General features: G+C 37.3%; 1 protein-coding gene across 2 annotated transcripts in view; it reads left to right on the forward strand.

Annotated features, from left to right (window-relative positions):
* Positions 1-23691, forward strand: part of LOC132151736 (inositol hexakisphosphate kinase 2-like) — a 46997-nt gene that overhangs the window by 13543 nt on the left and 9763 nt on the right. The window contains exon 2 of one of the 2 annotated variants that reach the window (XM_059560067.1): positions 4217-4361. The exons of the other annotated variant lie outside the window; for it this stretch is intronic. The gene's annotated coding sequence lies outside the window, so the exon portion shown is untranslated. The remainder of the gene's footprint in view (positions 1-4216; positions 4362-23691) is intronic. 2 annotated transcript variants of the gene reach the window in all.

The raw sequence follows: 23691 nt of genomic DNA on the forward strand, positions 1-23691 counted from the left end.
ATGACTCAGCTGTTTAGACGCCAGCGCCTCTCGGTGTATCATACAGTGTGTCCACTGCACGTCAGGGGAGATGCGCTTGATGAGCGCTTGCAGCCCCCCTCTTCTCCCAGCCATGGCCTGAGCCCCGTCTGTGCAGATCCCCACACAGTCCTCCCATTTCAGATCGGCCTCTCTCAAGTAAGTGTCAATTATTTTAAACAGTTCGTCTGCAGTGGCTCTGCTCGTCACTTGTTTGCAGAAAAGCAAATCCTCCCTCAAATCATCGGCATCAATGAATCTGACGTATGTTATCAATAAGCAGTCTTTATTACTGTCAGTCGCCTCATCCATCTGCAGAGCAAAGCGTCGGTCCCGTATCTTGTCATTTAGCTGCTCTTCTATGTCTTTTGACATATCATAAATACGTCTTGAGATAGTATTGTTTGAGAGAGGAATGGCCTTTAGCTTGCTGGCAGTGGCTTCGTCGATCATAGTTGAGACCATGTCGATCGCAGAGGGAAGTATTAATTCCTCGGCTATAGTGTGTGGCTTTTTACACTGAGCAACTCTGTAGGCAACTTTGTAGGATGCGAGTTGAGCATTTGCAGGCAGGGATGCTGCTTTAGTAAAGCGACTCTGCTGTGCACGACACTGTGTGAGTTTTTTTCTGAAGAACTCCACCGGCTTGTCTTTGTGCTCGGGATGTGTTGTCTCCAAGTGGCGTTTTAGTTTGTTCGGCTTCAGACTGTCGCAAGCTAGTATTTTTAGACACACAACACACTGTGGTCTTTCCTCCTTACCCACTGTTGTGCTGGTGAAGCCGAGTGCGAGATATGCCTCGTCATATTTTCTTGTCTTTGCTTTTGAAGTTGCTACATTTGGTGAAGATTCATCATCTGGTTTGCGTTTAGCTGGGAGCGCTGTCACAAACTTGTCCATGCTGTTATGCTAGCATTGTAACTAACCCGGGAAGCCGTAGCCGTGCCGCGCCCCCCCTGCAATACCTCCGCCCAGTTTGGGAACCAATACGCCCCCCAGTTTGGGAACCACTGACATAGTCAATAAAGAAAAGTTTGGGGTTAGTAAAATTTAAAAAATATATAAAAAATGAATATACTTCAGTAAAGATGACTGTGACAGTAAAGATGTTTATAATGTTACAAAATCTTCAAATAAATACTATTCTATTGAATTTTCGATTCATCAAAGAATCCTGAAAAAAATGCATCACAAAACTATTTGACAGCAAAAAAAGATTTTACATAAATTTTTTAAACATTAATTAAACCTTTATTATTGACTAAGTGATTAATGTTTCTTGAGAACCAAATCAGTGTATTAAATTCATTTCTGAAGGATCATGTGATACTGAAGATGGGAGTAATGACTGCTGAAAATTTTGTATTTGAAAATATGTACTAGGAGGAGTTTCTCATTCTAGAGAAAATGTGAATGGACAAAAATGTCTGAAAAATTGTAAACTCTTTTATGCAATACCATAATGTAAAATGATGTGGATGTAAAATAAGCTGCTTATTTCTGTAAGGTTATTATTATGGATGATAGGTCCAGATGTTTATTGAATATCATTTGATCTCTCTGCACTATGAACCTATCATGTAGGGAAAGGAGACCCATTAGCTAGAGTTTCCCTGACCTAAGTGTATGCTTTTGAGTGTGTCTTTGCATGGGTGGTTATATAAGAGAGATACTCTGTCTCTCGGCAGCAGGAATCATGGCATCTCAGCTCCACCATCATGACAAATATGCTAATGAGGATCAGCAGCTTCATTACACACATGGTACAACACATTTCCATAGATCTTACTTGATTACTGAGGTGTGTGTTTGCACGTGCATTGGAAAATGCTGGCTGCAGTGCTTTAAGTGGCCCAAAAGAGGTGCCGGTACTCTATTATAGCCTATATATATATATATATATATATATATATATATATATATATATATATATATATATATATATATATTTTTTTTTATGACTCCCCTCATCCCCTGAGGTAACAACAACTATATTGAAGGGGTTTTATATACAGCAGTTAACAGACGACCTTGTAAAAAAATAATAAATCCTTTTATTAGTTTGTGGATTTGCTTGAGCTAGAAAGAGCTACTGAACATAAATAAAATGTGCAAAAGGATTTTGAAAAAAATACCCTTAGAAAGAGCTACTGAACATAAATAAAATGTGCAAATGTGCATTTTTTTTTTACAAAATGTACATAAAATAAATGATAAAACATGACATAACCATAGAGCCAGCGAGTCATCTGATTCTGACCGTGTTCTTTTAGTACTCAGAGTCTGAAGCCAGGAGAGCATATTAAGTGTTTTTCATTGTATTTGTATTTTTACAGAGCCGAGTGTGTGCGTTTCACAAACAATCTCCGGCCACGTTGAGTTATCGACACTGACAACGGCAAAAGTTTGGGTAATGTAGTCTCTGCTCTCGGTGGGACGAATTAGGAAACGTGTATTGTGAAGGGTGCTCTGAAAAGCGGCAGCACAGTCAAAGGATTAAAACCTCTATTAAAACAGATGTCCAAATGAGCGTACCGGTACGCTAAAAGCACATTCTGGGCGCACGGAGAGGTGGCGGTACACTCAAGAGCTATATTTAGAAGTGGCGGTACTGAGTACCGGTGCGTACCGACCCACTTAAAGCACAGAATAAAACAATACACACATATATACTGGTGTACTGGTGTGCATTAGAGCCTTTAATTATCGTTCTGTATTAAAGCACTGCTTACTGACACACACACATATCAGAAATCGCGCAGCTCACACATCCAGGACAAAATAAACTTGTCAACGCTGCCCCACGACTTTTATTAAATAAAGGGCTAAGGGGGAGGGCTAAGGGGTAGAATTGGGATTGGGCCTTAGTACACACAGACAGTCTTGGGAGCCTTGAATGGTGACAGACAGAATAGTGAAGACTATTAAACCCCTGATCAAAAATGGCAACATGCACTCACCTCTGCTGATTACACAATCTATGTTTAGAGCTGTAATAGCTAATATAATCGCTATTTTTCTCACAATTTGCATGGTGTCCCAAGAGATGTTCTGCTTCTATTGAAGAAACTGCAGATTTCTGTGCCCTGCATTAACTGTGATGTGTGAGAGGGGGAATTGGTGGGCCGCTGCCTAATGAGCTCCAGTGAAATCTTTTGTAATTTGTTACCACACAAGAAGTCAGTGATTAATGTTGTTGTTGAGCATCAACCACAGATGAGAATTTCATCATCTCACACTACAGGGACTTCATTATGTGTGTGTCAGTGCACAGATGCTATCTTTGGATGTGGACATAGGCTCTTTTTACTTGGTATTAAGGACATACTGATTTTAAAACTTGATAATAAGCCAATGTTATGACCAATTATCAACAAAATGGTATTTAAATGGTTGTACACTAAAATAGATTGTTTAAAAAGTTATAAGTGAATTTGAAAATCAACAAAAGCGATATTTTAAGATTTGCTATAAAAAATACATTTAACACTGTTTTTAAATTATTAGTGTTTTAAATATTAATTTTAAGTGACTGTTAGATGATGGCACAAGGGAAATAAGCATGCACTATTAAATGTCCAATATCAACCGTGTTAATGTACAAAGATTTCAATATCAGAGCATCCAATGCAGTACCTATATTGTGCATCTCTACTAAAGTATCAGGAAATTTACAAGAGCTGCCTTGCAACTGCACATCAGTGTGCTAAAAAAAAAAACCTAGTAGTTTATTTGATGCAGTTTTGACTTTATTATGCACAGTTGCTAATGTAAACTCAAACTTGTGAGGGGAAAAAAATCTGAAATAGTCACAATTGGCTTTTTTATTCAGTGGTGGAAACAAGCTTCTATACATCTTTGACAAATAACAGAGCAACCTGATTGTAACATTGAAACATAAATTTTCTGTGAAGCTACCCTGAAAGAATACGTGTTGTAAAATGCAATATATACAGATAAACCTGAAGTTGTCCTTTTGTTGTTGTTCTTTCTCTTTAATTTCTAGTCTTAGTAGGTCAGCGCTAAACATTATGTAACACACTGTGATCCATACAAAATGTCAATAACTCAATAACATTCACTCTCTTATGCATGAAGCCTGGACACACTGCCTGAAGTTTCACTGCGTGAAGTGTGGCACCTCGGGTTCTTGGGAGTGTTATTGTGTCCTATAAAAAATATTTTTTTTGTTTTACAGGGGCTGGCTAAGCATAAGACATAAAAGAATAACAGAGAGGAGGAATGATGTGCAGATGGAGGAGTGATGACCGCTGCAGCAACAGGGCTGAATATCATCACCCAGCTGTCATCTTTATAACAACACACACAAACACATTGTCCAGGTAAGAGATCTAGTGATTATACAGCCAGCCGTCTGTGTGGGAACTCAGTTTTATCTGTTGGACTGCAGCTCAGTTATCACATTGCTGTCTAAGATTCCTCTTCTCCTCATTTCTGTTTCTGAAAGCCTGCAGTCTGAATCATGCCTCCACATTCTCAGCTGAAACTGCGTCACTTCTCGCTTTTGTACAGACGTCACAAACACTAGTCACCCCTGAGGTGAAATGACAGTCCAATCACAGCCACGCCTGCACAATTACACTGTGTATACTGAACAATAAACTGTCAAAACGGCAGCGTCAGCACTGCGTGACACTATACGGACACACATACTTTATGATAACATTGGCAAGAGGTTGCAGAATGAATTTCAGAATTTACTGTTTCATCGGGTTTATCTGTCTGGCTATTTCGCTGTCTACAAATGCAGTTAAAGTGATGAGTAGACTGAAGTTGGGCTCAGGTGGTTGTGCTGTGGGATATGTTTCCCATACATTTATTTATTTGTGGTGCTAATAATTTCAAAACTGACCGATTTTCCAAAAGGCTCCTTGAATAAACATGAGCACGTAAGTTACTGCAAGTTTAAAAATCAAAACGAGGCACGGGTGTTTTTATATTACTGTATTTCTGAAGGAAGACTCTCTTTAATTAGTATATTACATTTTCGAAGTCATTTTCTTTTAATCTTGCTTGTTATATGCCTGATAAAGCAGCGTTTGTGAGCTCAGTGCTGTACAGCAGTTGCTGGGGAAACCGATTTAAAGCACCTTCTGCTGGCAGACAATGGATTTGCATTATCAGTAAGTCTGATTTACACAGCAAACATATTTTGCTTATCAAAAATAATCTACTCTAGAGAGGCTACTTAGCTGTTGTTATTGATTCTATTTGGAAGTCTACCATAAGTCAAGTTAGGGCCACAAAAGCGTGCATGCGCAGTAACGTTTGTTTTTGCCATTGAAACCGTCTATATCAGTGGTTCCCAACCTCGTTCCTGGAGGCCCCATAACACTGCACATTTTGCACCTCTCCGTCTGATTCAATTCAGGTCTTAGAGTCTCTAGTAATGAGCTGATGACCTGAATCAGGTGTGTTTGATTAAGGTGTCATGGAAAACATGCAGTGTTGGGGGTCTCCAGGAACGTGGTTTGGGACCACTAATCTATATGATTCGTCCGTTTAAGGCCGTTTAGAGGATGCTGACTCAATCTGGTGAAGCAGTTTTTTTTTTTTTTTCAGTGTATTAGCATAATTTTTTTTCTGCCCTTAAAGGGATAGTTCACCCAAATATGGGAAATCTGTCAGAATTTCCAACATAATTTCACAAACCTGTATGACTGAAGGACTTCTGCAGAACACAAAATGTAATTTTGTATAAAAACTGTATGAATGTTTCTGGAATATTACCATTTGAAGTGAATAGGAATATGTCGGAGACCCGCTAGTGTTCCCAAGACAGACGAGCTTAGAGTGATAATTTTTTTGCTGATAATTCATTCTTCTGGCTCTGTTCCTTTCAAAACATCAGTCGAACCTTTTTATTAATCAGTCATTTATCAATGAATCTGTCTGAATAAACTTAAAGACACACTTAAAGGGATAGTTCACCCAAAAACTTTCTTCTCTCAGACGAATCCAATTGGAGTTATATAGTGAGTGGGTTTTATGGGGCAGCTGTGACCTAATGGTTAGAGAGTTGGACTTGTAACCCGAAGGTCGTAGGTTCGAGTCTCAGTGCCGGCAGGAGTTTTAGGTGGGCAAAGTGAATTAACAGCGCACCCTCAATACCCATGAAGTGCCCTTGAGCAAGGCACTGAACCCCCAGTTGCTCCCCGGGCAACGGAGGAAATAGTTGCCCACTGTTCCAGGGTGTCTTCACTGTGTGTGTGTGTGTGTGTTCCCTACACACTGCTGTTTGTGTGAACTTGAATGGGTTAAATGCAGAGCACCAATTCTGATTATGGGTTACCATACTTGGCAAATGTCACAACTTTTTTACTTTATTTTTCAATAAAATACATCCTAAAAAGTGCCCACATAGCTCCGGGGGGTTAATAAGGGAGGGTTAATAAGGGTTAATAAGGGTTAATAAGGAATCTGTGTTTTTGTAAGAGAAATATACGTATTTAAAACTTTATAAATGGTAATCTCTAGCTTCTGCTAACGTGCGTACATGAAAGTCTCATTCCAGTTGATGAATAGAATTATTAGTGAAGCTTGCAAGTGAGTGAATTTTAAAGGTTAATAATCTAATTTATAGAATATATGAACAGATTAGTTGTTTCTGCACATTAAACTGTCATAGGAGAATGTATCTTAATATTTAAACAAAACCTTTAATTTTCCTTCATCTATACAGAATGCAAAGTATCTAGTTTCACTTCTTTAAGGTCAGATTTTATATGCTCAATGTTATTGTTGTGTCATGCTTGTGTGAGTTTGTTTTGAATAAACATGTTTTGATATAAAGGAAGCATGTGTATGAAGAAAAACAGCGTGACAGACAGTAAATACAGGTGAACGGCTACGTGTCGTCTGTGTTAAATGTGCCTCCTGTTCAATTGCCAGTAGAGAGGGTAAAGGCTGCCTTGTCTCCAAAAATTTGATTGATGAGGGGCATAAAAGCCATCTGTTATGGACACCTGTTTGTACACCCCCCTCCCCTCCCTGTACACCCCAGTGACCTAAATATGAACTTATGAACCTAAGAAGGAATTTCGGAGGGAGGGAGAAGTGTTGGGAAGCTATGTGCTTTTTTTAAAACTCTGAAAAGGGCGAAATCATGAAAATGGTGTAAGGGAAGATTTTATTAAGGTTTTAAGTACACAGTGCATTTCAAGAAAAAGGTTATAAACACAAACAGAAATGGAAACAATGTAATGATCGTTTTCGTAGTTGGAAAAGTGTAAAAACGTTGTTAAAGTTGTAAGAAACGAAATAAAACTAGGTTACTGGTTATTTATCTAAAACAACCAAACAAGTCAAAAACTATCAGATATGTTTTCGTTAAGCAACACGTGAAAAAGATGTGAGAGCTTGTAGCATTACAATTTAAAAAGGTGTTTTGTTACCAGCTAGAAAAGAAAGAAAACTAGGTAATAGAGTTTTATAGGATGTGTACCTTACCTCATACTAAAAAAGAAGCGAATGTGCAGGTGTTGTGTTGAAGTTTGTTGTGTGCGTCTCTGTGTCAGCTGTTATTTTTCCACTTCTGCTTCCTCTTTGTGTCCGGAGCTCTTTCGTCATAACTGGTCACATATATTGCTGCTTTCTGCTTGAAATATTCCATGCTGCATCCTTGAAGAGTAGAGTGAAGATGAGAGACGTAATGGAGAGAATGTTTGAGACAAGTGTGAGGTGTGAGGAGGACAGGAAGAGTGTCATGAGATGAGATTAGATCATGCCATGGTGTGAAGAGGACCATATCGACCCTTATTTCTAATTTAACGCACATAATCTGAATGGAAAGCTCTGGAAACAACCACACAGAATGAATTTCACAGGGAAAGTGCCTTAAGTCAGAAAATCTTGAGTGATTAAAATTTTTAATTTTGTTATTTTTTTTTTCTTCAGTGCTCTGCTCAGTTTATCAACTAGATATTGCGATTTCTGAATAAATTGATGATGAAAATCCTTTATAACTCAAGTCATGCATGACTAGAAAAGTTTCTTCTGCTGGTAAAATATAACTTAAATCACAAAAGCCTTTTTATTTATTTATTTATTAAATCTACCTTCCTTTTGTATGTCGTTACAAGGGTCCAAATAAGTCAAATGTAAATAGGTAACCTAAGAGTTAAGAGAGAAATTTTCAAGTTTTCCTTCATCTTCATTAGCCTTGTCAAATTCCGCAGACTCTCTATACATTGCTTAACAGCTTTTTGGGTCTTTTGCAGTCTGCTGCTTTGCCAGAGCAGCTAAAGATAATTTGTTAAACATTCCGGCAGTAACAGCCAAATACTTCCTGATTAAATGTCAATAAGCTATTTTGAGGTTTAAGTTTGCACTTAACAATTTATGATCCCCCATATTTTCTTATTGTTCCCTTAGCATTCTCATTAAAAATCTTAAAAAGTTTTGGCCTATTATCGGCTTTTACAATTTCCATTTCCGTATGGAAATTTCCGTAGTCTGAGTAATCAACATCAGTGCCAGGCTGAACAGCATACTTGCTCTTTGATTTACTGTCCAAAGATTATGCTGACTCCAGGCTTTATGCTTACCTCATTAAATCAACTAGGCGAATCTGTTTTGCAACTAATTCTCAAACAGCAAAAATGGATTTGAATATGCATTCACAATTATTGCGCTCAATAGTTATGTATTTTTTTAGATAATTGTTTTTTGATAATAAGGATGTAGTTGATGTTCATTCATAAATGTAATATTGACAACATTGGTAGGCAGTAATAATAAAATGTAGATTTGGATGTTTTGGAAAGTATTTGATGTGACAATCAGGTAATGAGCGATTGTTCAAGATTGCCCTTTTTGTGACAATTTGTCAGTTTTGAGCTTATATCTTTGTCTGCTTGGCTGACTAAATTATCCACGTCACTTCATGTATCAGAACATATCAATTTATTTTGTGGATTTTGACTAAATATTGTGTACAAGTATGTGTAGTTTCAGCAATTCAGTAAACGTCTCATTATTAAACTATAGGTAGGCCTATTGCAATTATATCGGCAAATGGCTGCCATGCTGTCAAGATATTGGCACTAATATCAAAAATCCATATCAGTTGACCATTTGACAGTTTAGTCATTGGAGGCATTATGGATTAATTGTATATCAGTGGATGTTTTTGCAGAGAAAGAACAGGCATTTGAACATGTTAAAAAGATAAAAAAAAGAAGTGTTCAGCCTGTAAGAGGTAGCTACAGGCTACAGAGAGACAGATGAGCAAAAAGCAAATAGATTGAGTACATAATAAGAGGATAGAGGGGAACTGCTACTTTTTTGTACCAGAAGTAAATATGTGTGCTTGTGGGGTCTCTGCAGAAACACGTGCTGCTCTGCTCACATGCAGCAGTGATTTTAAAAATTCTGCAGTACCCCTCCAATACCGATACTGACTCACTCATCCCTCTGGTATCAACCCATATCCAACTGTATTCTCTAAGACACACACAGTCTCTGCAGGATTGTCATTTTGTTTTATCAGCATTTCTCCAGAGAATTTTGCTGACGAGCTGCCACACTGTGTCTGTGACAGAATGAGATTGTCAGTCACATTTTGAGCGCTCAGTGTGTTGTTCAAACAAAGTTCGGTTGGAAAGTGATTGATTGAACTCATTCTGTAAAATGAAAAGGGTTTCTTAGATTTCCTTAAATTCTTAGGACTCAAAACTGAATTTTGAAAATTTGGCGACTGTGTGCTGACGTTGGTTTATGGAACCACAATCCATAACTCCTTTTCAGTCACATCGCTGACGTGTGATGCATGAGGTGCATGCTTCATGAGTTATTTTTGCTGTCAATCACTAATGTTACTGCTATCAACCTATCAGGTTATAATAGGAGAGATTGAGGGTATGGTTATTTAATGTTTGTGTGGAGGTTCATTAAATTGAACCCGAACCTCAAAGCTCATAACTCATACAAAAGCAAATTACCCTTTTGGGCATCTATAAGAGTGCATCTACCATCAACTAATTTAAGGGGGTCTAAAAAAATAATTCATTTTGTTAATTTGATCTGGCATATTGCAGCTTTTGCCCAGTCAGAGTATCTGAGAGAAACTACATATCCTCCATTCCTAGTCTACAGTGACCCACATAAAACCCCTGCAGACCTGCACTATGCTCTCATTTAACAAAGTGGCCGATTTGTAGAGCAGAGAGACTAGCTTTGGGAGAGGATATTAGAACATTGTGGAACACACACATAAAGACACAACCTGGCAATCACATTAAAAAGCTGCTCCTGATACTCCTCATACTATCATATATGCAATTGATTAGAGAATGAAATTGATTAACCCATCGCAGCATGTGGGCATATTTGCACACAATCTCAGTACATCATATTTGGTTGGATGGATGTGTTGGGTGTCCACGTGCACGAGAAACACATGCCAAAGGCAGCAACTGTACTGAAAAGTAGATTATTTCTTTCCTCTATTTTTCGATACATGGCAAGAGATTTAATTGGACTTATAAAGTAGAGATCGACCGATATATCGATTTACCGATATTTCCCCGATATTTAAGCATTTTACCAAAATCGGGTATCGGTTTTGTAATATCAGATTCACCGATACATGCCGGCATCTGCTGGGTGTTTTGAGAATTGCGCGCTGGATCAACACACTGGATCAAGCACGTCTGAGGGGAGACGAGACCACAACAACAGCGTGCAAGTACTTGATTTGCTGTAGTTAGTAAACTTTATTTAACATAACAGCCAGTTATGCACAAATTAGATGCATTATATAAATGCCTGATATGTAGTTTATGCAGCTTGACTCCATGAGTTGGTCTTTATTTCTTAGAGCCATGTTAAATAATCCATTAAGTCCTGTCCTAATAAAGACTTTGCCTGAATTAAATAATATGCTGCCATGAATGAGCGCATGTTGGAAATAAAAGCTAATTTAATTCTCTCTCTGCTGTCTATGCTCATCGATAGTCTTATGAAAAGAGGAAAAACCGAAGTGAAGTATGTTCTTACTTCACTCAGTCATTTATTTACCTTATAACAGTAAATAAATATCGGTTCCGCATATCGGTTATCGGGCACATAAACGTGCAAATAATTGGTATCGATATCGATTATAAAAAAATCTGTATTGGTCGATCAATATTATAAAGTGATAGAGACACACAGAAATTAACATTTTGTATTAAGGTTTCATTAGTTATATACATGAACTAACAATGTTGATTTCAACATTGATTTTAATACATACATTATTAAAACATTGTTAAGATCAAAAGATGTATCTGTTAATGTTGTTTAATGGACCTGAGCAAAAATGAGCTAACAATGAACCTTTTTTTTGTATTAACTAACAGTAATAAAGTTTAATAAATACTACACCATATGTATTTCTGGTTGCTAAAATTACTGTAATGTAATGGGACCTTATTGTGAAGTGTTATCCATAAATGAAATGAGAATCTAAGTGAGAGCAGACTACTCATCCAGCTGTAAGGCTGGACACTTCTAGAAATTTCGGCAGAGACTGTTACTCACAGACTTGCTCACTGTGTTTCTGTGTCTTTCACTTATTACCAGCAACTGCTCTATGACACAGTGTTTGGGATTGCTTTCCATGTTTATTAACAGGCGTGTCAGAAATAAGGAAGAAATCATGTAAAAAATTATAGATATAGTTACACCTTACAGTTAAAAGAGGCCAATGGTGTGTTTGCTTACTTTAGAGCAGGGGTCACCAGATTCAGTCCTGGAGTGCCGGTGTCCTGCAGAGTTTAGCTCCAACCCTAATTAAACCCATCTGAACCAGCTAATCAGGCTCTTACTAGGTATGCAGGCAGGTGTGTTGAGGCAAGTTGGAGCTAAACTCTGCTAGACTCCGGCCCTCCAGGATCAAGTTTAGTGACCCCCTACTCTAGAGCATGCGTCACACTCAGCTCTGGAGGGCCTCCATCCTGCAGAATTTAGCTCGAACACACCTGCCTGGAAGTTTCTAGTACTCTTTAAGTCTTTGATTAACTGGTTTAGGTGTGTTTAATTAGGGTTGGAAAGCTAAACTCTGCAGGACAGTGGCCCTCCAGGAGAAGAGTTTGAGAATCATTAGAACGTGTTTGTGCTTTAGCTGGATCTGACTGAAAAATACTGTAGTGTTGAATAATATGATCTTTAGAAACACAATCTATGATACTGTTATAATTTCTAATGTTACATAGATTATTTTTGCTAGATAGTATCTGTATGTGCATGGTTAGAATAGCTGTCTTTCTGTTGTGAAATGTTATGGGCTATGTTTACACCTGTTTTTAGCACTGTCCTCAAATGGATATTAAGTACAAAAACAAAATCAATTACTATTTGTGAAAGCGATTACAATTTTTGTATTTTTTTTCTGTTATTGTACTATTATTTGACAGGCTTCTTTTGTACTCACCGATTGTTTACTTCTGTTTTCTTTCATTAGTCCCTTTGTAAACCTTTTGTTGTTGTTGTTGTTGTTGAAGAGTGTTCCTTTAGGAAGATGTTACATAAACCTCTTAAGAGTTTTAAGAAGATTATATAAATAAAAATAAAAATACTCATTCTGCCAAACATTAGTGATTGGGATATCTGCATATATATAATGACTGTTTAAAAATGTACTACTTTGTATTTGCACTGGAATTGTAGTCTTTCAAAGTTCTGGAGTTTTCGGAGTTCTAGAAAACTGGACTTTTCTAAATAAATTCTCTGTGGTTTTGGTGTTTGTTAACTGTAAGCAAATCGTTTTCTTGGACATCACATGTTGATGAACACAAGTCTTTTGTTGGTGGTTATAAGGGTGTCTAATAGTTTGTTTGTGAGAGAGTGTAGATGGGGACGCTGAAAAATCAAGAGGGGGAGAGAGATCTATTTACTGAAAGAGCGATAAAGCTGTGGGGTGACTGCAGTTTGAAGCTATTTTTGGCTCCCTATTTACTCTCTGAGCACCAGTTTGAAGGGCTTGTGTGTGTGTGTCTGAGCATGTGTTTGCTGATTCATCATCCCTTCTTTATCCTTGACATTACTGTCATGACTAGGTGGTTCTGAGGAGTGGAATCAGAGGAGTGTGATAGGGATGGCATCTGCTAAGTAAATTTCTGGCTCAGACAGTCTGAAAACTTCTGTGGGGTGTCAGAGAGACTTAGCTTTCATTCCAGTCTCTGTTTAAAATACTGTTTCCTGTAAAGCATTGCATTGTGGTTTAATACAGCACCTTGATGTCAAGGTATTTTTCATAATGTTTCTGCTGTAGGTTGTTAATGATAAATTAATATGAAACTTTACCAAGACTTTAAAATTCTGTTATAGGATTGCCAGGCAGTTGTTCTCAAAAAAAAAAAAAAAAAAAAATCCTTATGTAATAACATCACTTCTAATTGAAGTGACAGTACAGACATATGATGTTAAAGATATCTGTTTCATTAAAATGCTGAAATTCTGAACTTTCTGTTCTTCAAAGAATACTAAACCCTCAAAAAACAAAAAGGCACCAAAACTATTTCTCGACTTTGATAATAAATGTTTCTTGAACAGCAAGGCAGTCACACAACAGAAGAGAAGCGTGGCTTCACCCCACGTCTTTAAAATTCAAACACATTGTTTTCTATGAGTGAACGCACACCAGCAGCACCGTTTAGCGTTTGCGGTGCCTACCTACGTTGTGCTGTGCTTTTTGTACAAATTGTTCTAGATGTGACGTGGAGCAGTGCTGCGCTTCTCGTCCGGTGTGTAACTGCATTTAGAATGATTGGGATAATGTATAATGTGAATAAAAATTCAGCTTTGCCATCACAAGAATGTTACATTTTACGATATATTAAAATGCAAATAGTTTTTTTTTAAAATTGTAATAACATTTCACTATATTACTTCATATATAAAAAAAATAAATAAAAAAAATTATCATCTTTCAAAAACAACAAAAGAATCCTGTAATTTTGTACTCTGTTCCACACAGCTTTTATCCTGTGCACTTGTTGGTGACAAATGTTTTAGCTAAGAACAATAAATGAGCTAAGTGGCCAAATTTAGTCTGAAACCTAAATTGTAGATCTGTGACTGAATCACTTCTATACTGATATTCAATACAACAGCACAATTGTGAATGTGATATTGCTTAAAGGTCCCGTTTTTCATGCTTTTTTGAAGCTTTGATTGTGTTTACAGTGTGCAATATAACGTGTTCATGTTTCACATGTAAAAAAAACCAGTATTTTTCACACAATTCACTTATCTGTATACCGCTGTTTTCACTGTCATAAAAACGGGCCGATGACTTCCTCGTTCTATGAAGTCCCTCCTTCAGAAATACGTGACGAGTTCTGATTGGGCCAGCCGTTCCTTTGTTGTGATTCGACACCAGCTTAGCGCACGCTGCCCTCCTGGAAACGCGATTGGACTAGTTTTGAGAAGCAAGTGGGCAGGAGCATGTGCTGGAGATGTACTTATAATCACAGGAGCATTTTTACTGACGAGATGCAAATGAAAATCGCATTTGATTTTTTTGCACAGCCCTAACATCTAGTTAACAAAAAGGTAAACAGCATTGCCCTTTGTGTAATAAGTTACAGAAACTGTTAAACGCACCAGCTTAAAAAATAAAATACACTTACTGGTTGTGGTCCATAAACAACGCCTTCTCCAGACAAAGAGGGAACTGCTCCATCTTTCAGGAATAATCTTTGTGCGAATCCGGTATTAAACTGATTGAGATTGAGGAAGCTGTCCTCAGCAAGCTGTCCTCAGCAAAATGTGCTGCACATAGTTTTACATATGGATTATAATTTTCGGGAACCGAGTTAAACATAAATTGTAACCATTAATCTCCAAGTACAGCGTCCCTGGGAAGGCCAAACAAAGGTGATTGGACTCCGAGGTGAAAATAACAGTGTTTCGACGACATGGCGACAAACACAAACGCAGCTTTTCCTCTTCTCCGTCAGAGCGCAACAAGACCACGCCCCCCTTTTTGTGTATTCATGTGGGCGGAGGTTAGTCAAAAAACTGTTTTAGTGACGTCATTACTGCAGGAACAAGAGGGATGTAGTCCAAACGGGTCTTTTTTTGTAGGCGAATTCTGTTATTCTTCGCATCAGTCCAAAAATACATCATGATGAGGAAAAAAACATATATAAGTCGCACTGGACTATAAGTCGCATTTATTTAGAACCAAGAACCAAGAGAAAACATTACCGTCTAGAGCCGCGAGAGGGCGCTCTATGTCTTCAATGTAGACTACAGGAGCACTGAGCAGCATCTCTGGCAGCATAGAGCGCCCTCTCGCGGCTGGAGACAGTAATATTTTCTCTTGGTTCATTTCTCTTAGTTCATTTCTCTTGGTTCATGTCAAATTAATTTTGATAAATAAGTCGCACCTGACTATAAGTTGCAGGACCAGCCAAACTATGAAAAAAGTGCGACTTCTAGTCCGGAAAATACGGTAGTGCTCCTTTTAAATCAAATTATAATAAAGAAAGACATTTAGATATTTTCAATGATGTTGTCTCCATTTTTGTAAGCTGTTTCCTTATTGGTACATTAGATGTACAGTACTTGGTCACAGAGCTTTAGGCCATCCTTAAAAATATTTTGGTTTGCAGTAACAGTAAAAATAACACCAAATATAGGTAAATCCACGGACAACAGGCAGGACGAATGTAAAGATTCAATATATTGGTAAAGACCAATATTTCTGATTTATTGGCGTGAAGTTTCATGCACGATGACAAACAGGAGTGCAACATTCTCGAAAGACAATAAGCAGAGTAGACTGCCATAATGCAAAACATTTACTGCAGGTTTCAACCTGGCTGTGTTTACGATTAGAAATTTCAACAACAAAAAATCGCATAGGCGATTCTAGCCCGAATCTGTATGCATGAGACTGTCTGAATACCGGTAGAATTCAGATTTCTGTTGTAAAAAGAGAAACACTGTACAGAAGTATTATTTGCTGTTATGCGTGTGTGTTCGAAGCTGCAGTTGCTTTGTGACGCGTGTTCCAAAAAAAAAAAAAAACCTGGTAGTGCTCCGAGAGAAGGTCTTTAAAATCAATTTCCTATTTTCATTTTCGAAACTTGTGGTTGGACCAATCGATTCGTGCAATAGATTTTCGAACATAAAGTGACAGTCAACACAGTCACGGTTTTAGACTAGACCGGGAGAAGGTGATGGGAAAAGATCTGGGCACAGTTTTTCCAGAACTTCGTGCCAAGTTAAGGCGATGTCGAGCTGTTTTAATGAATTTTTTTGATTTATTATGGTGCCCAAACCCGTATGACTTTGAACAATGACCGCGAACATTTTGTTTACTGCAGCCGCAGCCATCATTACCAAGCGCGAACCGTTGACTGTGACAGTGAATGAGAGTATGAGACGAAGCAAATGCACAGGCCATAGTGTAACATCCGTGTAAACATAAATGACGTCACAGGGTTTTTTTTAAAAGAAAGAACGTAGCCTTCGTTTGTATGTAGGCCTAGACAATTTATATATTTACAATACTTACTCAAATATAATTATTATTATTTTATTGCTTTTGTATTAGTTGTTTGAAGAGTAAAAAAAAATTGGTCTTATCGCAAATTTACAACCGGGAAGTCGGTCGGACTAAAAGCAAAAGAAAAAAAAACAAAAGATATGAGTCTGTCCTAAATTGACAGGGTCGGTCGAGTTATGACAAACAAGAATATTTTTAAGGATGGCCTTATTGTACTTACTGCCCATCCATCATGCACAATGTATGGCAACTGTTTGGCTCATGAGGTTCTATCGCACACTGCTTCCTTACATTGAGGCTGCTGCAATCTATAAACCTCTTTTGAGATTTAGGACTTAGAATGTTTTTGTGTTCACTTTGTTCATGTAGTGCAGCTCTCAGTAGTTGTATCCTCTCCTGATTTGAACTCTCTCTAGCTTTATACTGTAATCTAAAAGCCCCACTCTAGTGTGCTCAGGCCGGACTTTCCAAATATGGCCATGACTGCTTCTCATATAAATATCTTCTGGTTCAAAATGTACTCCTATATAGTTTTAAAATGGTATATGTCACTCTTTTAATGTATGCTGTAATCTGAAATGCCAAGACTGTCGATGCTGCTACATGACTCAATAATAGTTTGGCCTATGTGGTTGTGACTCATAACTATGTAAATGTATTCTCTTTGTTAAGGTCCCTAATAGTTCAAAATGTATTCTTTTAATTCTGCATTTTTTATTTTTATTGGCTGTCTCAAATATGTTGCAAACAAAAATACTAAAGCTGTTTGTGCATAAACTTAAAAATACTTATCATTATATTGAAAAAGATCATTATAGTCAAAACCTTTTGGTTATGAGAGCCAATGCACAACTTGTTCCCAATTAATATTTTTGTATTTATATCCATTTATCAACATTGGTGTTGTCCAAAAAATCTCATTGCCATGTTGTAGTTCTTAGAACAAGCAGGCAGCACAGCTGTTTTTCTTGTCAATGTCTTTTGGGAGTTGACTTTAAGATGACCTGTTGTTGATTGTCCTGCATTTGTGTCATTTGCTGATCCCTGCACATTTGCGTATGTTTTTTTATGTGTGGCCAAGTGACCTTTGGCCTGAATGTTTTGTACTCAACTCGTGGTTAAATGTGAACTTTTCTTATTTCTTTGAAGCAACTTGCATAACATGGGAACACTCAGATAAATAATGTCTTGCTTTTACCATTCACAGCTGCAAGATAACACAAACATATGTACACACAAAACCACAAGTGTAGGCCAAGGCATGCCCTTATCTTGGGAACTCCTAGAAGTCCAGGAACATTAAAAACCTCAAACATCTAATGGCAATGCGCTCGCTGATTTTAAAGCCAATCAGAGTGTATGTATGTGTGACTTTATGAACTTTTGGCTCATTCCTTTATATTCTCTACAACTGATATATTGTATTTGACAGTTTTTTCCCCTTCTTTTTAATATTTTGTTTTAGGAAAATCTTGCTTGGTGTCTATATGCATTTAAATTTTTCTTTTAATACTTCTGTTTGTTGTTTGATTTAATCTGCTTCGTAAATGTATCTCTTTTTTATTATCTAAACATACTTATGTTGATATAAGTGCATATGTTTATGCATGGCATTTTTAGCATATATTTTACCAATTTTAGTGTTCACTCATAAATTCTGTATTTTAAATCAAAAACTGAAAATCAATAAAAACAAATACATATACACATGCATTGCCTATAGAAATGCGTGTGTATTTTATTTTTTTTGCAACTTTTTTTTCACATTTTATGTTGCGTTATGTTAAACTGCTTTAAATTTACCCCCCCCCCCCTTTTTTCCACATAAATCTACACCCCACTCACCATAATGACGAAGCAGAAAACGGATTTATTAAAAAGGAAGCACTGAAAAAATGACATTGCACAGGTCTTCATACCCTTAACTCAAAACTTAGTTTTGTTAACAACATTTGGCAACATTTACAGCTTCAGGTCTTTGCAACAAGCTTTGCACACCTGCATTTGTTTTTGTTTTTTTGTTGTTGTTTTTTTTTTTGCCATTCTTGTCTTTAGATCATCTCAAGCTCTGTCAGGTTGACTGGGGACCATCAGTGGACAGTCATTTACAGGTTTCTCCAAAGATGTCTGATTGGTTTCAAGTCCCAGCTCTATTTGGGTCACTTGTGGACATTTATAGAGTCATTGTCTTGGCTGTGTGCGTAGGGTGATTGTAATATTATAATCAGTGCTTGGTTTCCCTCAGACATGAATAAGGAATCAACGTTCATCAGATCAGAGAATATTTTTGTCATAGTCTGAGAGTTTAGATGTATTTTTATAAATTCTAATCAGGTTTTCTTTACTGAGGAGAAGCTTGAGATTGGTCACTTTGCCATCAAGCCCAAATCGGTGGAGCGTCGCAGTGTAAGTTTCTCCCATCTCCATATAAGATCATGGAGCTCAAACAGAGGGACTGGTGTCTTGGTCACCTCTCTAACCAAGACCCTTTTCCTTAGATTGCTCAGTTTGGCTAGGAGGCTTGAAGAGTCCTGATTAATTCAAACTTCATCCATTAAGGATTATGGAGGCAAAATGCTCCTGTGAACCTTCAACGCAGCAGAATTTTTTTGTAGTGTTCTCCAGATCTATCTCAACACAATCGTGTCTCGTAGATCATGCAGGCCATTTCTTTGACCTCATGGCTTAGTTTTTGCTCTGACATCCATTTTATCTGTTAAACTTTATATAGACAGGTGTGTGTGCCTTTCCAAATCATGTCCAATCAACTGAATTTGCCACAGGTTAACTCCAGTCTCCAATCCAACTCCAATCTAAACGATGCCCAATTGGCACTAAGGGGCCTAAAGTGTGCCAAGAAAACATCTCCCACACCATTACACCACCACCACCAGCCTGCACAGTGGTAACAAGGCATGATGGATCCATGCTCTCATTCTGTTTACGCCAAATTCTGACTCAACCATCTGAATGTCTCAACAGAAATCGAGACTCATCAGACCAGGCAACATTTTTCCAGTCTTCAACTGTCCAATTTTGGTGAGCTTGTGCAAAATATACGTCAGCACTACGTCAGAGCCCAATACAGAGGGAGGGTCACGGGGGTCTGTGTGGAATCTCCACTATAACTGAAACTATGGTCGTAACCTTCAACTTCACTGGAAGTGGGGCAGGAACGCAGGGGTGTGTTTAATGGTGTTAATGGATGAAGTCCAAGATTTAAAGTATAAGAGGTGTTCAGTGATCTTGTATTGGATAGTACTGAACCTTTTCCAGACCTTAAAAAGCAATTATTTGTGTAAAGCCTATTATGAACACCAACCAACAGTCAATGCCAAATGGCTTATATATTATTAATATACTTATATTAATGGGTTATGTTTTACGTTTGTTGTGGGGTTTAGGGATAGAAATATCATTAGCAATAGAATTTAATGGCAGTCACCATAATAAAAAACAACGAGAGAAAGTCTGATATTGTGCAGAGCGAGCTGGTGGATTTGTTTGTCTCTGTGTGTGGGAAAGTATGTCAACAGTGTCTTGGGGATATATGAGGTTGGGGGTGTATTTATAGACCCTTGTCAGAAATGTCACCACAGAGCAGTGACTTTGTACCATCTTATCATAGTACTGAGCACCGTTCACTAGCATTGAGACAGATTTGGCATGCATGCTGACCTCGTGCTTAATTTACTTTCCCTGCAGACATATGTCACCGTGAAACATAGGTCAAAATCTACCTCCAACTTTATCATTGGTATCTCTGCAGTGTTTTTTTGATGATAGAGCTAAAGGCATTGATGCAGGAGGGCTTGAAAATGGGTCAAAAGCCTGACACAACAATGCACACGCATAACTTTTTGATGTGCATCAACACAGATCGATCACAGCATCTCACAGCTTGATTCTAGATGCCGTGTGTATTCAGTCCATGGTTATGTGAGAACTTTTAAATCAGACACTGAATGAAAGTGAATCACTGGTGTCATTTTTCAAAGTATAAAGAATAACTGAAATTGAAAAACTGAAATCTAGAATTGAAATCTAAATTAGAAACATGTGTTTAAAGGTATTTGTGCATTTAAAATAAGTTTCACAAAAGAAATGTGTTTAACTATTTGACATTACTGATATTTACCATGGAAATTAATATTTTCCACATTTAAATTCTATGGTACCCCAGGGTACATCCATTTAAGTTTTATGTTTTCTTATCGAAAATGACATAAAATGGCCCAATAACATTAGCAGTGTCGCTATACCTAATTTCAAGAGGAAACTATCACTTCAAAGAACACCTTGGTACATGTACAAAAAAAAATGGAGCTGTAGCCTAGTAAGTGAAGGAATTATGTGTACTTGATATGATTGATGGCTGCACACAGAGCTCAGGCTTTTGGGTTCAAAAGCTTCAACAGTTTGAAAATGCCTGCAAATTTTTTGCTTAAAGTATTTATGTTCACTGAATATTTAAATGTTTGGCAGAGGCGTGTGTCTGATCCAGCCTGACTTGACCTTTTATTGTAATGTCTGTCATAAACTGTCCGTGTCTAGGTCTTAAATCCCATAATGCCTCCAGTCCACATAATGCATTTTGAAAACAAAATGAAACATGTTTCACTCTCTCTTTTTCTTCCTTGCAATCTTTATCACTATTTCCTCCGTTTTATGTTGAAATATGATACGTTGTTTTTGTCCAAAAGAAGCACATGCTTACACGCTGTGTTGTATGGAAATAGTGGACATGATGAGTGTAAATACAGTTTTTCACAGTTCATCGCTAAAGCAACAAACAGTTTTCAAACGATTTTGTTCCAGTCATCACGTTTCATCATAATAAAATATGATTAACTATGAAAAATGTTCATATCTTTGTTAGAACATTACTATAATGTGTATGTGTGTGCGAGTGTGTAAAACTCAAAGTGTGTGTTATCCTTGAGTGTTTCTTTATCAATGAAATCTGTCCTATCTGTTTCCACAATGAAAAATATCTGTATTGTAATAACTTTTTCCACTTATGTTTGTAAAACACTTAAAATTTCCAAATATCTGTGTGTGTGTGCAGGTGTTTATGGACACATGATTCATTCAAAAGGAAGTAGCATTAAGCTGGTTATTTGATCTTATTATGGTGGTCACCAGGGAGGAGGAATAAAATAGATTTTACTAAGCCATCAACTGCAGTCTTTATCTCATGCATTAATTTAAACGTCTAAAGTACTGGTCATTACCTTTGGTGTTAAACATTTGGCTCTCGGTTGTATGTAGTGTGGAGAAAGAGGACATAAACTTCTGTAGCAGTGGCTTGGGTCTGATTGTTTGTGTCAATGTGAGAGCATGTGGGTTATTTCAGAGCGTCAGTACCCTCCTCTCACCCCATCACACAATCAACATGTCTATATTATACCACAGAAGAGGTTTGAATGGGTTGGTCAGTGTGCCCTGTCACATCCTTATTTCTGTCACAAAGACACACGTTTATTGAAAATATAATTGGCAGGAAATGTAAGCCACCATCCACATTAATAATTTTAGCACTGTCTGGGTCATGTAATCCAGCATGCGCGCACACACACACACACACACGATAGGTGTCTATGTTGCTCGCTGTCATTCTTAAGCAATCTCAGCATTACAAGTTTCTCAAGCATTTTTTGTGTGAAGGAGCAGCAGTTTTTGATGCCTAATTTTAAATTATATCTAGGGATGCATGACATATCAAGACCATATTAGTTATTGATATCTGATGATGTTGGGTATTTAATTATTAATGGAATTTCGCCTATTTTTTACATTTTAGAGCAGTGGTTTTCAAGCTTTTTGACTCCAAGACCCCACATTGTCCACAACAATATTTGTGATTTCTCCATTTGTTCATGGTGAATTGGAAAAGTGGGCATAGGGATAAGGATTTAAAAAAATAATTTTTTTGCTCAATTTTTATTTGATAAATAAATAATAATAAAATAATTTAGTGTTTGGCCTGGCTAGAAAAATGCCCATGGAGATTTTTTTCATTTACATTTCCAGATCTATAAATTATACTTCAGAATTATTGTTATCTCTTTTTTTATTTTATTTTTTTATTTTAAAATAATTTTAGGTTGTCTCGGGGCCCCTTTGAAGTTTCCCAAGAGCTAATTTTTAAAGTACCTTTTCTGCTATATGTAGATTATCAGTCATAACAATAAAATAATTGAAGATTATTGGTGGCTGAATTAAACAAAAAAAAAACAGAATTTCTATTTAGGTGCACTCCTATTTACAACAGCGGCCTCTTTTCTGTTTTTGACAGTGAAGTACAGATCACATATATATTTCCAGTTTTTAATTTGAGAAACAAATCCAACACTATGGAAGTACCATGGTACTATAATGTGTCAAGGAGCTGCTTTATTTTTGTGTAGGTGTCTCCTAAAGATCTCCTTGGGTTTTTCAATAACTGTCTGTTGATGTTACACAAGGTATCTCTTTATCATTCAAATGCACAAACCCAGACATCAGAACTGTCTTAAACATCTTAAATATTTAAGACAGATTTACAGATGAATCCAGGGCAGGAATTGGTAGCGTAAGAAGATCTAGTTTTGTCCATGTGGACATTTCCTGGTTGCATAAGCTGGTTTCCTTCCATGCCAGCTTATATTGTCTGTGCACACAGCAGTGTGTGAACCCCACAGTGGGTGCCAGGCTGATATCCAGTAACATAGCACAAATACGCACATTCACCATGACCCTTACCAAAAATCCCCTTGCTGTCAGTCATGCACAAACTGGTTTATGCTCAATGACCTAATTTCTCATTGTCTGTGGATTATGGTTTGGCAGAACTGAAGAACACAAAAGACCTTGTCTCAAAATGTTTCATAATCACATTTAGACACAGCAGCCTGCTCTCATAATTATAATGAATATAATGCGTCATTATCAAAGGTGTCACATTCTGTATTTGGATCTAACATCAATCACACAGTCCAACAGTCACCAAAAGACTCCATCAGCTGCTTGAATGGTATCTGCAGCTCATAGAGGTCTCCATAAGTATTAGGTTGAAGCCTTACTCCATCTCATCCAATTGTAAGACTGAGCTTGACCTGAAACTGAAATATTTTTATATTACATTTAGTTCAAGTACTCTAATATCAAGC

The sequence above is a fragment of the Carassius carassius genome, chromosome 10 (genome assembly GCF_963082965.1).
Source record: "Carassius carassius chromosome 10, fCarCar2.1, whole genome shotgun sequence".
NCBI lineage: Eukaryota > Metazoa > Chordata > Actinopteri > Cypriniformes > Cyprinidae > Carassius > Carassius carassius.